The sequence below is a fragment of the Lactuca saligna genome, chromosome 2, assembly GCF_052625555.1.
Source record: "Lactuca saligna cultivar CGN05327 chromosome 2, ASM5262555v1, whole genome shotgun sequence".
NCBI lineage: Eukaryota > Viridiplantae > Streptophyta > Magnoliopsida > Asterales > Asteraceae > Lactuca > Lactuca saligna.
Window position 1 is genome coordinate 126130886 of NC_136418.1, and position 15117 is coordinate 126146002.

General features: G+C 34.8%; 1 pseudogene across 1 annotated transcript; it reads right to left on the reverse strand.

Annotated features, from left to right (window-relative positions):
* Positions 1–1529: 1529 nt before the first annotated feature.
* Positions 1530–6063, reverse strand: LOC145030066 (protein argonaute 4A-like; annotated as a pseudogene). The gene is made up of 20 exons (XR_013676591.1): positions 5878–6063; positions 5561–5766; positions 5269–5475; positions 5039–5175; positions 4869–4966; positions 4680–4777; positions 4440–4611; positions 4218–4334; positions 4023–4130; positions 3859–3921; positions 3661–3774; positions 3398–3563; positions 3188–3300; positions 2948–3085; positions 2740–2870; positions 2412–2653; positions 2267–2340; positions 2080–2185; positions 1963–1994; positions 1530–1858 (listed from the first exon to the last, which is right to left on the reverse strand). The product of XR_013676591.1 is annotated as a protein argonaute 4A-like (transcript).
* Positions 6064–15117: the final 9054 nt, after the last annotated feature.

The window sequence follows — 15117 nt, forward strand, 5'->3', positions numbered from 1 at the left end:
CGGGTCAGTCAAGAAATTCACAGGTGTCTCTTTCTTAGCGGAAACTCTTGCACGCTTGAATATATCGAACAAAACATTTCTGACCATATCGTGCTTGTATTTGAACCCCGAGAGTTTTTTTTACAGTGAACTGCATGCTCTCCAAAGGAGTCCAAACATGTCTTGCGACACACCAAACATATCTCGTCAGCTGGAAATATTGGAATCATGAGTCGATATTTGAGGATAGTACGATAATCCACAGGAGACATATGTTGGTCAATCCCATCTATAGGGATAGCAAGAAGAAAATCTTGAGCATGTGGTGCACGTAAGCACTGGAAAACCGCTTTCTGACAGGCCGTCATGTCGAGATGAACTTCCATATCTTGGACAATTTTACGAAAAAGGGCACTCGCCAGCGTACTCTGGGATTTAGGGGGGGGGGGGGGGTGGTGTCTTTAGTAGTAAAACTGCTAATGTCAGAATCTGGAAGCTTGTTACGAAGAGAAGCCAATGCACCATCATAATCAGAATCCATACCATATATGCCGCTATCCCGTAATATGTGGTCTTGCAATACCCAAGTTTGGGCCCTTGAGGCAACAAAAGCATATGAAGTAGCCTCTACTGCTGAGTATAAACCCAAACCACCAAACCTAATGGGTAAGGAAGCAATGGTTGATATCCATTAAAATTATCTTTTTCATTTCACATAAATAAATAAATATTTGACTATCTTTTATTTATTAATTAAAAAAATACATTTTTATTTAGTCGATATTATTTACCATATTCCATGGATATTTGATAATTCATCATAATTTCAATAGAAACAACAATATAATTAACCAAAGTATATGGATCATTCATTGTCATTCGTTCTTTTTAAGGAAATTTGTTATGTGGTTCGATAATCTTAACATATATTTTTTTTAATTAGTAACGATTAATTGGTTAACCGGATAACCACACCGAAAAAATTTGTGTTTCATGATCGAAGCGAATACATTGACATTGAGCATACAACAGTGTGTTAAAAAGGGACAAATTTTAGTCAAATACAAATTCAAAGAATCAATGAGCTAGCACTTTTACCAAAACGTCGACACACCTAAAACACAAACGCAATAATAAATACCGAGTTTAATTTCGTTTAAGGGGGAGAACGTGATATTTAAACTGGCTTAATAGCTAGGTACGATAGTTAGATAGTATTCGGGATAAAAATGTTGTATATCAATGTTATATAGCTTCTTTTGATTAAAATAATGCTCAACCCATGTTCTCCAAATCTTGTTGATCTATACACCAATCAATCCTCAATGTGTTCTAAAGATGTCTACATATATTTAAATAATGATAATATGCTTAAGTCTAGTGTATTTTAGCAATTTAATATTAAAAAATTTAGGCTATTTCAAAAGCGTTTCTTCCAGCTTTGTAACTATCCAATTGTAACCTTTTCTTTCATTTAGAAGACTATTAGTTGTATCCTTGTGTACAGTTTATTTTTTGTGTTTCTCACAACTTTATATAGCTCATATAGCTTAAGAACTTACTTTATCCTCAATATTTAGCATATAATTAGTTCCAACATTCTAAATGAAAATCAGCATCCAGTGAACATAGTTAAACTAAACTAACTTCAAGAATTCATCTGTTCATCAAATCTCCTAAATCAGTCATCACCATTGTGTTCAGCAGAAGAACATAGAACTCCATACGTTTTTATGAAGCTTGGGCAGTTGGGTGAACCCACCACCACCACCACCACCACCACCGCCACTATGACTAGATGTGGTGTCCGACATGTCATCAAACTTAACAAATTGCGCCACCTGTCCTGCCGCCAAATGAGCATAGCAGATCGGAGCAACTGCATATATAAACATTTTCACATCATTAGATTCTACTTTAAAACCTGTAACAAAATCAATGTATAATTAATTAATTATCGCATCTTATATACATTATTCCTACCTACAGATATAGCAGTTGTACTCCTTTGGTACCTACAAAACCCAAAATCCCCAAATCAATCACTAATTTAGTAATTTTGACCTAATATTTAGAAAAATTAAGTTTTTATCGACTTACACATAGGATAACGAATGAACAAGCTCTTGCAACTCATCAGCAGAAAACCCGATCTCATCAAGAAGCACATAAGAAGCACATGGTAATGCGTAGGTCGTGTAGTACCCTAAAAAAACCCAAATACAATCAATTCAAAATCATTTCTTTAATCACAATCATATCTTACAAATCCTTTCGCAATACTCACAATCGGTCCATTTTGTGCACATAAATAGAAGTCGTTGCTCTTAGGATGACAAACTTTATTATCAACCACTGTTCCTGTAACACAAGAACACAAACAAGATTCAATTTTTGTTCATCCAAATCAAAACAATTTCAAAATCGGAAACCTGGAGGAACGTTAGCTTCTGAATTGGCTTGGAAGAACTTTGTGTGATGAGCCTTTTGTGCCACGATCAACAAAAACTTCGGATCCCATTGTTCATCCAAGAACTTACACGCTTCAATGATTTGATTGAGTTCGATGTTGAGCACTTGATTAAACTGTGATTCGCTTACACCATCTCTGAATATGATTATGTTCTTCGGTTTCAACTTTGGAGTGCTTAAATAGAAGTCATCCAACAGCTCCCTGAAATCATGTAAACATCCATCCATACTTTTTAGCATTCGAGATTCAAATCCGTAAATGTTTATGAAATATGAATTAATTTTAACCTTATCATTCCTTCATCTTTATCATGAGAAATAGGCTTAAACAAACCATCAATCATCTCAACTCTTGCAGATTGTGCACGAACAGATGCTCTGTATTGCGAAATTAGAGGCCATTTCCTTGAGCTTACAACCTAAATGTACATATTAAAGAAATCATAATCGTTTTTTTATAAAATTAAGAAAAAAAAGAATATTAATTATTACGAACAGCAGCAATTGAAGGAACATCCGCACGTCCAGGTGACCCATGAGAGACATCCATCCCAAAGATTATCGTGGGAGTCCGTGACACCAATGGTATAGCATTTGCAAACTCCATTGACAACAAAGAGTTTATTCCACCCATCTGAAAAAATAAATAAATAAATAAACTGACTCGAGTTTTTTCAGAATATTAAGAAAAGAAAGGAATTGAAGTAGAATCGTGTGTTTGGTTTGAAAATCAGACCTTTGCGTTGACCTTGAGAAGCACGTTTGTGACATACTGGTCGTTGATCCTAGTTGGGGCAATGCATTGTGTGACAATCCCATGGTCAACAAGGCATATTCGCTTCCACGGACCTATTATATATCCGTTTTTTTTTTAACAAATTAAAATCAGTCTAAATCAAACAAAGTAAACCCTAAAAGATGAAGGAAAAGGGTAAAAAGTAAAAACCATAGATATCTGAATTCTTTCGTTCAGGGAGGATGCATAGAATAAAATAAGGTGGGCCCTGAAGTCTCTTTTTTATTGCTTCAAACATTTTGTCAACACGAACACGAGCAGGACTACGTTTGAATTGAGGGTTCTCATCGAGTACACCATGTGGTGGATCAAGTTCCTGTAAATATCATCATCACCCGTAATTTTTATTTGATTTTTATAAGTTTTTACTTGTGGATATATTACAAATAGATGATTTATGTGGGAGAACTCACGATTCCTTTTGCTTGACAACAAATGCGGAGGTTGTTCTTAAGGGCATCCATGTCACATCGTGCAGAAAAGTTGACTACAACCCAATTGGCGATCCTTTTTGGCTCAATAAGTGTCTGAAGACCAATAACTAATCGTTAGATGAAGTGAAAAAAGTTAAAAAAATAAATGTAACAATGGTTAAAATGAAGAATATTGACCTTGTTGTTGAAGTTCCATCGACCGCCACGTGGCACCATGTCCCCACCTCTCCCGAACTTCAACTGTGAAACAGTACAAACCAAACACACGTGAGTGATCAGAAAATTATCGAACAAATAATAATAATAATAATAATAATAATAATAATAATAATAATAAGTACTTTTGGAGGTTCCAAAACTCGACCCTCAACTTGTGTGAAAGTGGTACTGATTGTAATCCCAGTGGCATTAATAAGAGGATCAGCACCATAGTTATTTTGATTCAGTGCCTGAAAAGAAAAATTCAAAATGTTTTTTTATTACTATTTAACATTTTCTAATTTCATAATTATTATTATTAAGATATAGAAGCTTACACCAGTCAATGCTGCCATTCGATCACGAGGCTTTTGTCTTGACTTCTCAACAAGTGAAGCTCTTTGTAGATTAGACAAAGCCTTGGTGTATCGTTGTAGGGAAATCAATTCACACAACTGTAAAAAAGAAACATAAAAAGGATTTACATTAGATTTTGAGCCATTGAGTGATTAATATTTGTTCACAAAATCTAAAAAGATTTATAGGACGTATATTATTACCTCAAGTGGGATATAAACTGGTCGCTTTGGTTTTCCAACATCAAGACATGGGCAATCAACAGAGTATTCAAGGCGTCTTCCGTGATGATCAGCATAGTATTGTAACACCGTTATGTCAATTGTCTCACTTGGGCTATTTCCATCTCTTTGATTCTTTTGTTTCATTGAAAACCTACAAAATTAATCTTTTAGATTTCAAAAAAAGGAAAACATTATATAAAAGTAACAAATAGAACCTACATTTGTTCTCTACATGTTTTCTCGCTCAACCCAATAATTTTGTACTCACGATTAGAGGGGAAGGTCTTGACACGCAAATTCTTGAGCATTCTTTTAGCCTAATCACCAAAAAAAGAATCAAGATTAGAGAATATATAAAATCAATAAAACCTATTTATACATATTTAAAAAACAAATCAAACTTGTTACCTTCACCCAATCAATCTCCCTAATGTTACGAACATTTTGGTTCTCACAAAGAAAGTCCACAACTTTCCCTGGCTTCACAATCATTGTAGTCGATACATCTACAAAAGATTAATCAAATCAATGTTGATTGATAATACAAAATAAATAAATAAATGTTTAGTCTTTTTTACCCATGTTCAAACTCAAACCAGATTGAGTGGCACGAAAACTAGAATGAAAACCCCTACACCCCACAACACCACCTCCAATTCCTATAAAGTTTCGTGAGTCATTCTGGAAGTAACACTGTTTAACCAGAAGACAACCTCTGTATATATATAATCCAAAAACAATCCATGATTAATGTTATATTGAATATATCATAAATATAATTTCTTGTTTCCAAATGTATATGACTTACTGTTTCGCAACGTGTTGTCTAAGAAGAACATCTAAAACCCTAACAGCTTCATGGAATTGCTCAGAATCATGACCTTGAAGCGCATTAACAATGGCTTGAATCGGGATCTTTGTAGCATAACTTATAGTCACCTTAAATTGCTTTGACTGAGGCACACGCCTCGATCTCTTTGTTTCTCCATCACTTGGGCTTCCACCTCGGATAGTTCTATACAAACAATTCCACGTGTTTGTTAATTGTTAGCAAACAAGATTCTTAAAACGAAAGTCAAAAGTCAAACATTGTGTATAACCTATTTGATGCGGCATTCTCCAAAACAACATTGAACTCGAGCTTAGTTCTAGGTAAAGAACCAACGGTAAAAAGAGTCTTTTCACCATCATACGCAAATCCTTTCCCGCCCATTTCAGATTCGTAGGTTTTATGAACCATATCGAGTATTTTTCTTCCGATCCCTTTTGCCTCGATTGGATTTCCATCTTCATAAAATAACGCAACCTGAAGAAGAGATATTTGTGATTTATAAGGTAATAAACATTAATACATCATACATATGTTATGATATATGGTAGAATATATATAGTAGAAAACAGTTGAAGAGATACATACACTATATTGATAGAAGTGGTCGTTAGTCCTGCTTAGTTTCACGTTGAAATGGTTGGTCAACAGAGAGATCCTTTGACCTTTAGTGCCCAATTCACGCCTGGCCATTGGACGGCGGTTTGACTCGTTGACTTTCGCCGGAATAAAATTTGGTGGAATAGGCGGAGGTGGTGGTAATTCTTGCTTCATTTAATTTCGATATAACTGAATAAGAATTGAATTTACACTTGAAGGTAAAGATAGTTAAACCTAAAATAATTCCATAACCTAAAAACCTACCAATTATTTAAAAAAAATATGTTCAAAGTGGCAAAATACACACCCATGTGAATGTGATTTCATCTTTATTTATTTTTTTTCCAGAAAAGAAACCCTGTTATATTGTTTGAACAGAAAGTGAAATTCAACAAAAAAAAGTAAATAGTCTATATACTCATAGGAAAACAGTGGAGCACGTAAGATCTTTAGCTATACCCAGAATAGAAAGTAAATCATTATATACGTATAATGTATAAATTATATACGATCACACAAACAAATACAGTAATACACACTTCGCATTCTTATAAAAAGAAAACCAAGAATCCAATCAATAAAATCATCATACACAGTTCGATAAATTATCTAAAAAAAGAATGGTTTCTACATGTAATGCAGAAAAAAGAGCAAAAACATCGAATATACGCATGCATATAAATAAACATTAAACACACAGATTCGATAATCCTATTAATAGAATCATACATGTTCGATCAAAAAAAACATGGAACGTATAGGTATTTAATAAATACAAAACCCACACAAAAAGAGCAAATCATACTATCATACAAAACACACACACACTCACACACACAATGTAATGCATGTATATAATACTCCAATACGTATATGCTTTTGTATACAGATAGCTAGACAAAGAATGAAGAAAAGCTTCTTTACCTAGCTTAGAGCGAAGCGATATCCGGCTGTATAACGAAAGAGAATATAACGAGATAAATACAATGGAGAGCAAAACCCTACAAAAAGGGTTGTTAATCGATATTCATCAGGGAAACGGAAGGTTTTGTTCTTCGAAAAGGAAGGTGAAGATGGTGAAAGATGAGAGAGAAACTATTACTGCTGCTGCAAGGGTAAAAATCGTGTTGGCGCTACAACATATATTCTTCCACGAGTTTCCTTTTTCTTTACTTGAATTGTAAATTACTTTGTTACGCTCGATTTTTATTTACTCTTAGCGATAAGCGTTGGGCTGTTTTGTCTTTTCATTTAGTAATATTGGCGATTCCGTGTAATCATTCCTATTGAAATCGTTAAATCTATATATTTAAATTTAATTTTTTTATTTTGTGTAGATAATCTTTATAGATTGTGACATTCAATTCTTTTAGCTACAGTTTTATAATATCGAGGATTTGCTCTTAAAAGTTTTTTATATGGAGTTATCAAAATTTTACACGACTTGGGACCTAATATTTCTCTTTATGATATTTATCAATGCTGTATTTTCAATAAAACAAAGGCAACATATTTTTCAATGATGTTTTTATATAATTTAACATAACTATTTATTGTGCCTGATCCGCTAAATGGGGATTTAATGCAACTTTACATAAACTTCTATAATTAAAAATTTATTTGGGTTATTTTATGGTAAATATCGAATTTGGTGAAAATCTAAAATTTATCTTGAAGTTTATACTTCATATTTTAATTAAAATAGCTGTAAGTTTTAATGTGAAATTACTTGCATATAGTATAAAATGTGATAGAGCATCAAATTTAATAGTTATCTTTAATATAAAGCAAAGAAAACTAAAATTAGAATCCAATCTTGATTTGGTTTAAGGTGCAATTGCAAATATGTGGTTTTGGTTTTAATTATATTGAATCTCGAGTCAAAATATCCATTGGTTTGGCGTGAGGTAGGTTTGAAATTTCACGTGGAAATATATATCTAGTATATCTAGGGTTATAAAATTACATCCTTGCCATATTTGGAACTTCTAAAAACATATATTTTTATTAAGTGTCCACTTAGATTTAAAAAACAACACGATAAAGTATCTAATAACTCGATCTCATTCAAAACTCGTTTACATATATGGTAGATACTAGGGTTTGTTGAGATACCAAATTGTCATTTTAATATGAAACTAAAAAATTATAAATAATGTCAAATACCGATACACCTATAATATGAAATTTAGTGATAGGTAGTTCTTGTTAGAAAAATTATGGTAGAAACTATAATATTTTTAGTTAAATCGTATGAGAAATTAAATACACTCCTACATTTTGTTCCTACCTATTTAAGATGATGATAAATATACAAATTTAATATCTCAATCAAATTTAAATTAAATTTAATTATACTTGTCACTATCTAAAATAGATAGGAAGATAATAGGAATAAAAAGTATAAGGATATTCAATTTCTCAAATCGTATATCTTACGGATTGTGTACGATCAATTTCTTTGTTGATATGTCTCCCGTCCAATGTCTAAGTTGCAAAAGATTCAACTTGACATAATCCATAAGGGTTGATGGAATCGTTCCCACCGAACTTGTTGAAGTCGGTGAAGCAATCGAACCCAAGGTGGAGGGAGTCATGATCTTGCTGATCCAGCCCAAGTCGGATCCCACCCAACCCATCTTCCCCATTTTCCTTCTTTGCTTCTAACCTCCAACGGTTTCTTGAACCCCCAACACCCTCTCTTTCTCTCTTGCTCTCCTCCCGCCGATCCCTCTCCTCCTTCCTTCTCCCTTGTCAAACCCGCTCAACTACTCCCTCCATCCCCACCCTGCTATGATTATGTCCCCACTAAGTATCACTTCAGGTTTTAGGCACAAAAACAAAGAGTTTGAATTTGAAAAAGCATATTAATGACTAATTTTCGTAAAAGATATATAAATATTTAAAATATGAGTATATTTACTCATTTATTCAGAGTTTGCATAGACAATAAACTTTATGTATTCTATAATTAAAAAATGATTTTTAAAAAACTGTATTGACGGATGGGCTAAAGCTATCACAAACAGCTTGGGTTGCCAGTTTTACCAAGGCAACTTGGACTGTTAGTAGGGGTGAACATAAAAACCATAAAATCGGACAATATCAAATTAACTGATATAACAATTACATTATGTACGAAAAATAGTGATGCAATTTCTTATTTCCTTAATTCCTTTAATCAAATGCAGTTAGTTCGGTTTCACTTTTATTGTAAAAATGTTTCATATATAACCAAATCGAACCACTATATAGAATGACTGTTTAAAAACATAAAAATATTTTATCTAAGAGGTAATTATACTAACTAAATAAGGAATTAAAATTGAAGAGAATATGTGATGCTAAAATATAAATATCACCACTATAAATTTTAACGAAAAACAATGAACTTTCACTTTTTTCTTTTTAATTGTGACATACTTAGTGATTTTCATTACTTATACCAATATTCTTTTTGTTTTTTTACTTTTAATTGCAATGTATTTTTTTATGTTTATCTTACTTTGGACCATTATGATAATTAATATTAACTGATAACCAAAACCATTCACAGATGAAAAGTGTTAAATGTAACCAATCCAAAATGATAACCCATGGCTACTAAAATGCATTTGTTATTATATCTTGTGTTATATGTATTGTGCTCTGCATTAGCCCGCATAATTGCCCACCTTATATTTAGCCCATATGTATTTGATGTGTATATATTGCCTTTGTATTGTACAATGTAAGGTAATGAGAATGATTTGATTTTCATTCTATAATATGGTATCAGAGATTCTCTCCTAAAATCTCTTCATTCCTTCTTCTCTTCTTTCACCGTCGACAACTCCTTCCCCAAAACCTAAAAATTTATTCTCTTCTCCTTCATATACGACTCCATGTCATGCCCTACAACACCACCACCACATAAATTGTTTTGTGTCGCAAACATCAAATCTCATTATCTGCTCATACTTGATCTAGAAAGAATGAATTACGATGCTTGGAGTGAATTATTTTCCCATTGTGAAGCTTACAATGCAATAGATCATATTGATTCCATATATCATTCTCCCACACTACAACAAACTTATGCAAACTAGAAGAAAGTGGACTCAGTTGTGAAAGGGTGGATTTATACCACTCTCTCACAAAACCTTCTCAATATGATCATCAAAAAATACGTTCTTGATCATCACGTTTTGTTCACTATCAAACTTTTTTTCGTGACTACAAAGACATAAGGGCCATCCAACTTGACACCAAACTACACAACATTTCTAATGGTGACCTTAGTGTTAAGGCCTATTACACAAAGATCAAGTCTATTGCCAATCTTTTTGAGAATCTCGACCCTTAAGACAAGATTCCCGATAAAAAAAAACCTTGTCAGTTATGCCATTAATGGCCTTTCTTATTGATTTGATTATGTTTATAGTACCATCCACCACTGATGTTTCAATCGTTTGAAGACACCCACTCCATTTTTTTATCGGAGGAACAACAATTCAACTTCATATGGCTGCTCCTACGCCGGTTCATAGTGACCACCCCTCATCACTATCCATACTCCATACCACTTTTGACAACAACTGTTGTCATGAGTGCTGCCATAACAGTCGTCCTTCACAGAATCGACATCGAAAACAGGGAACAACAACAATGGTCCAACAATAATTGAACCCGTATTAGCGCCCTTGGAGCTCACCTCACAACCTGTCAACTATCAACAATGGATTGTTCAATACCGACAACCCACTCCTAGTATTCTCTCACCATCTCCACAATGGGATCCCTTCTCTGTTGCATAAGCCCATATCACTGCTCCTGCTACCTCATCACTCCAACCCAACTCAGCCTCAATCACACCACTTTAGGCTTGGTTTAGTACTAAACAATAACCTATATCCTATTCCTCAAATGTTTAACTCGATGTTACTTCAAGAGTCAACCGAATGGGTCATGGATATGGGCGCAACGGATCATGTGTATGTAAATCAAGGTATACTCCATTCTCTTATTGATAAGAATGTATGTCATAATATCCTAGTTGGAAATGGGACCAAGATATTTTTTTTGTGATTGCACATACCCTTTTCCCTCTTAAAACTAACCATTGACCCCTTTACCTAAATAATGTCCTCATCACTCCCTCAATCATCAAAACTTTTTTTTTTTTTTTTTTTTTTTTTTTTTTTTTTTTTGTAAATTTACCCATCATAATAAATGCACAATTGAATTTAATGAATTTGGTTTGATAGTCCTCTCTACTCAGTTGTTCCTTAAACTACTCAAGTTATTGACTCCGCAAGCTCTTCCGTGTGACACTAATGACTTGGTCATGCTGATGAACATGTTTTACAATTTTTATTATCCAATAAATTGATTCCATTTAATAAAAGTGATACCGCTTCTTTATGTTAAGCGTGTCAACTTGGAAAACTTATCAATCTTCCTTTTAGCTCTTCAGATTCTATTATATCATTTTCTTTTGAGATAATACACTTGGATGTTTGGAAATGACCTATTACTAGTATAAGTGGTTTAAAATACTATGTCATATTGCTTGATCATTAGTCACATATCATCTCTCACTCCCGTTCCCCGGTCGTACATACAAGCTATTACAAACCCTAACCGACATCAGGCTATGCATGGCAAATACCATGCTCTTATATCAAATGGAACTTGGAACCTTGTACCTCGACCCTAAGGGGTCAGTGTTGCTAGATCGATGAGGCTTTTTCGTCATAAATTTAATGCAAATGGCACACACATACATACATACTCTCTCTCTCTCTCTCTCTCTCTCTCTCTCTTTCTCTTTCTCTTTCTCTTTCTCTTTCTCTTTCTCTTTCTCTTTCTTTCTTTCTCTATCTCTCTCCCTCTCTCTCTACAAAGCAATGCTTGTAACAAATAGTCATAGTCAACAATTCTTAACATTTCTATTTCTATGCGTTGACCGATTCACCAACTAGATGTGAAAAATGCCTTTTTTTTCATGACCATTTGCAGGAAACTATGTACATATATCAACCTCCGATCTTCAAATACACTTCGTTTCCCAACCACACATGCCATCTTCAGAGATCAATATATGGTCTCAAATAGGCTGTGAGAGCCTGGTATCATTGGTTTACCGACCACGATGCATCTATTGGATTTCATCATAGTTGGACTGACTTTTATCTATTTATTTTACACTCAACTGGTGAAACGACATATTTGTTATTTTATGTTGTTGATATTATACTGACAACTTCTTCCACAACTCATACATCATATCATTGACAAATTCAATCTTGAGTTTGCAATGACATATCTTGGACCACTTAACTACTTTTTGGGTATTTCTTCAGTCAAATCATCTACATGTCTTTTCAATCTCAAAAGAAGTATGCTATTGAGATCTTGGAACGAGCAAACATGATGCGATGTAATCCATGTTGGAAACACATTGAACCAACTCACAAATTGGACTCCTTTGGATCTCCAATTGTTGATCCCATGCTTTTTTGCAGTCTAGCTGGTGCTCTCCGGTATCTCAATTTTACCAGACTTGACATTTCCTTTATAATTCAACATATTTGTTTCTACATGCATGATCCTAGAGAGCACCACCTTAATTCTCTCAAACAAATTATTAGCTACATGAGAGGCACCCTTGATGATGGCCTCTAGCTTCACATCTCCAATACATCATCCTTATTGGCTACTCTGATGCATTTGGGGGGGGGGGGGGGAGGGGGTCCGCGTCATTATTGCATGTGTATATTTGGATGTAGTTAGTGGTTACATCCTTGTTAGATTTTGATATGTTACATAACTTATGTTATGTTATATGATGTGTATGTTATGCATGTAAGAGTTAGATTAAGGGATCCCGAGGAAGAGTATGCTAGATTATGCATGGAAATAAAGATGATGATGATGAATGGTTATTTATCACCCGATATATGAGTAGATGCTTGGTCACTTATGTGACAAGCCAATATTATGCGATGTATGTTTAGGTTGTTTATGTTCGTGTATAAATCACCAGAATTATATTATGACAGATATTGTTTCCATGTGTTTAAATTGATGGTTTTTATAGGTTACAAAAATATGGTACATGCAGAAAGATAATACTTAACAATTCAGGGTACATGCAACCTATAAGGATCTATATCTTCACATTAAAGGCAACAAACTAAGAACTATGAACCCTATAAGAACCCTAGTATAATTGAAATTACTAGGCTTAGGGTTACATACCTTTTGAATTGTTATTGCAAATAATTCCTTGATTCCTTCCTAGTAGATCTTTAGAAAGCAAGCACCAAAAGTATGATGCCTCTAATAACTCACACCCAAAGCTTGAAACTGTAATATAAGAGATGAGAGATGAAAGGGGTGTAATTTTTGATCAAGCATCTCTAGGGATGAGTGGCTAAAAATTGCAAGACATTGATCCCCTTTTATAGCTGCTAGGAGACCTTAGAAACCCAAGATTTGAACATAATATTATTTCTAATCCATGTAATTATCTACTTTCCTTATATCAAATAGAGAATTCTAGATTGCTTTAAAAGGCACTACAAAACTGTCCACTATAAGAGGCTTCTAGACCATCTCCTTTGCTCAACTATTAAGCAATTACAAAGCAACCATTGCACTTCTAATTAATTTCAACCGACCCCAAATTAACTCCAAATTAATTCTGATAAGTTCTTAATTAATTTAATCAATTTCTAATTAATTTATTAATCATATAATAAACTAATAAATCTTTTTCCTCTCTCTTCAGATTTCATTATAACCAGTTTCTAGTTATGAGGGCAACCCAAAAAGGACTTTGCTTCTAATTACGAGTTTATACCAATTTAGTTATGAGCTTAGACATCTTAATCCAACAGTCCCTCACATGGATAAGTTTATAACCTCAATTGATAGTATATGTAACAACCAAAAATTTCAACAAAATTTAACTTTTCAAAACAACCCCTTTTTAATCACGTTATTACAAAAAGGTTTTCAATACATTTATTATCAGAGTATTCCCAGGTCCATATCATAAAACATAAACACGAGGAGCGGTATGATCACGCCTTTGCCTTGCCACGGTCTCCTGAAGAACCTGAAAAACATTAAACCACAACTGTAAGCCCGAAAGCTTAGTAAGATACCCCCAAAATACCAACCACATATACCACACACATAAAATGCTATATCATATCAAATCTAAGAACAACCATGCATATCGGGTCTACTGTGTGACTGGTCCGCCGCACCGGCCAACAGTCCACCTGGTCCACCCTCCGCATCTAGCCATATACATCGAGTCTGCAGGGTGGTTGGTCCGCTCGCACCGGACCTTCAATCCACCTGGTCCACTCTCTGAGTCTACAGTATGACTGTTCCGTCCACACCGGGCCTTCAGTCGGCCTGGTCCACTCTCCGAGCCTCGACACGTCTGGTCCGCCCTCGTGGGGCCTACAGCCTATCCGGACCGCTCGCTGGGCCTTTGGAATAACCGGTCCACCGTGGGTATGTTGGCCTACAGCACAAAGCAGGTCCTACCTCAACCCAACCCCAGTCAAACAACCATGTGCACATAAACATACAATCATATAACAATTCATATTCAATCAAACCGATCTAGTAGATCACGTAACACAACATACTCTAAGCAGGATACCGACCTAACCGGTCACTAGCATAGCATTAACCTATATACCAGGATACCAACCTTAACTAGGTCTCTAACGAATACCATCCTAACTACCTGGATGCAAACATAGTAAAACAACAACATAACAACAATACCCGGATTACAATCCGATAAAGGGCTGGCCTTGGTGCCTTAGACCCTGTTGATATAGTGAGGATAACTCACATCGCAACTGCTGACAGGAAAGATAAGATCGAGATGCTCCGACCACTGACACGATCTCCACCACTGGCTAGCACCAACACTGAACTCAAAACAAAAGCCAACAATTACCAAAATGCCCTTAAAAGTCAATTGGTCAACTCCTGGTCAAAGTCAAAGTCAAAGTCAAAGTCAAAGTCAACCTTCTGGCTGACTCTACTCGCCGAGTCCGCCTGCTGACTCGCCGAGTCCCCCAATACTGAAAAGGACCCCCTTCCAACTCACTGAGTCATCCCTTGACTCACCGATTCTTAGCTTAACCAGGAAAGGCTAAGACCTCAAGAATAGAATCGCCGAGTCCAAAAACAGACACGCCGAGTCCAAGGCTA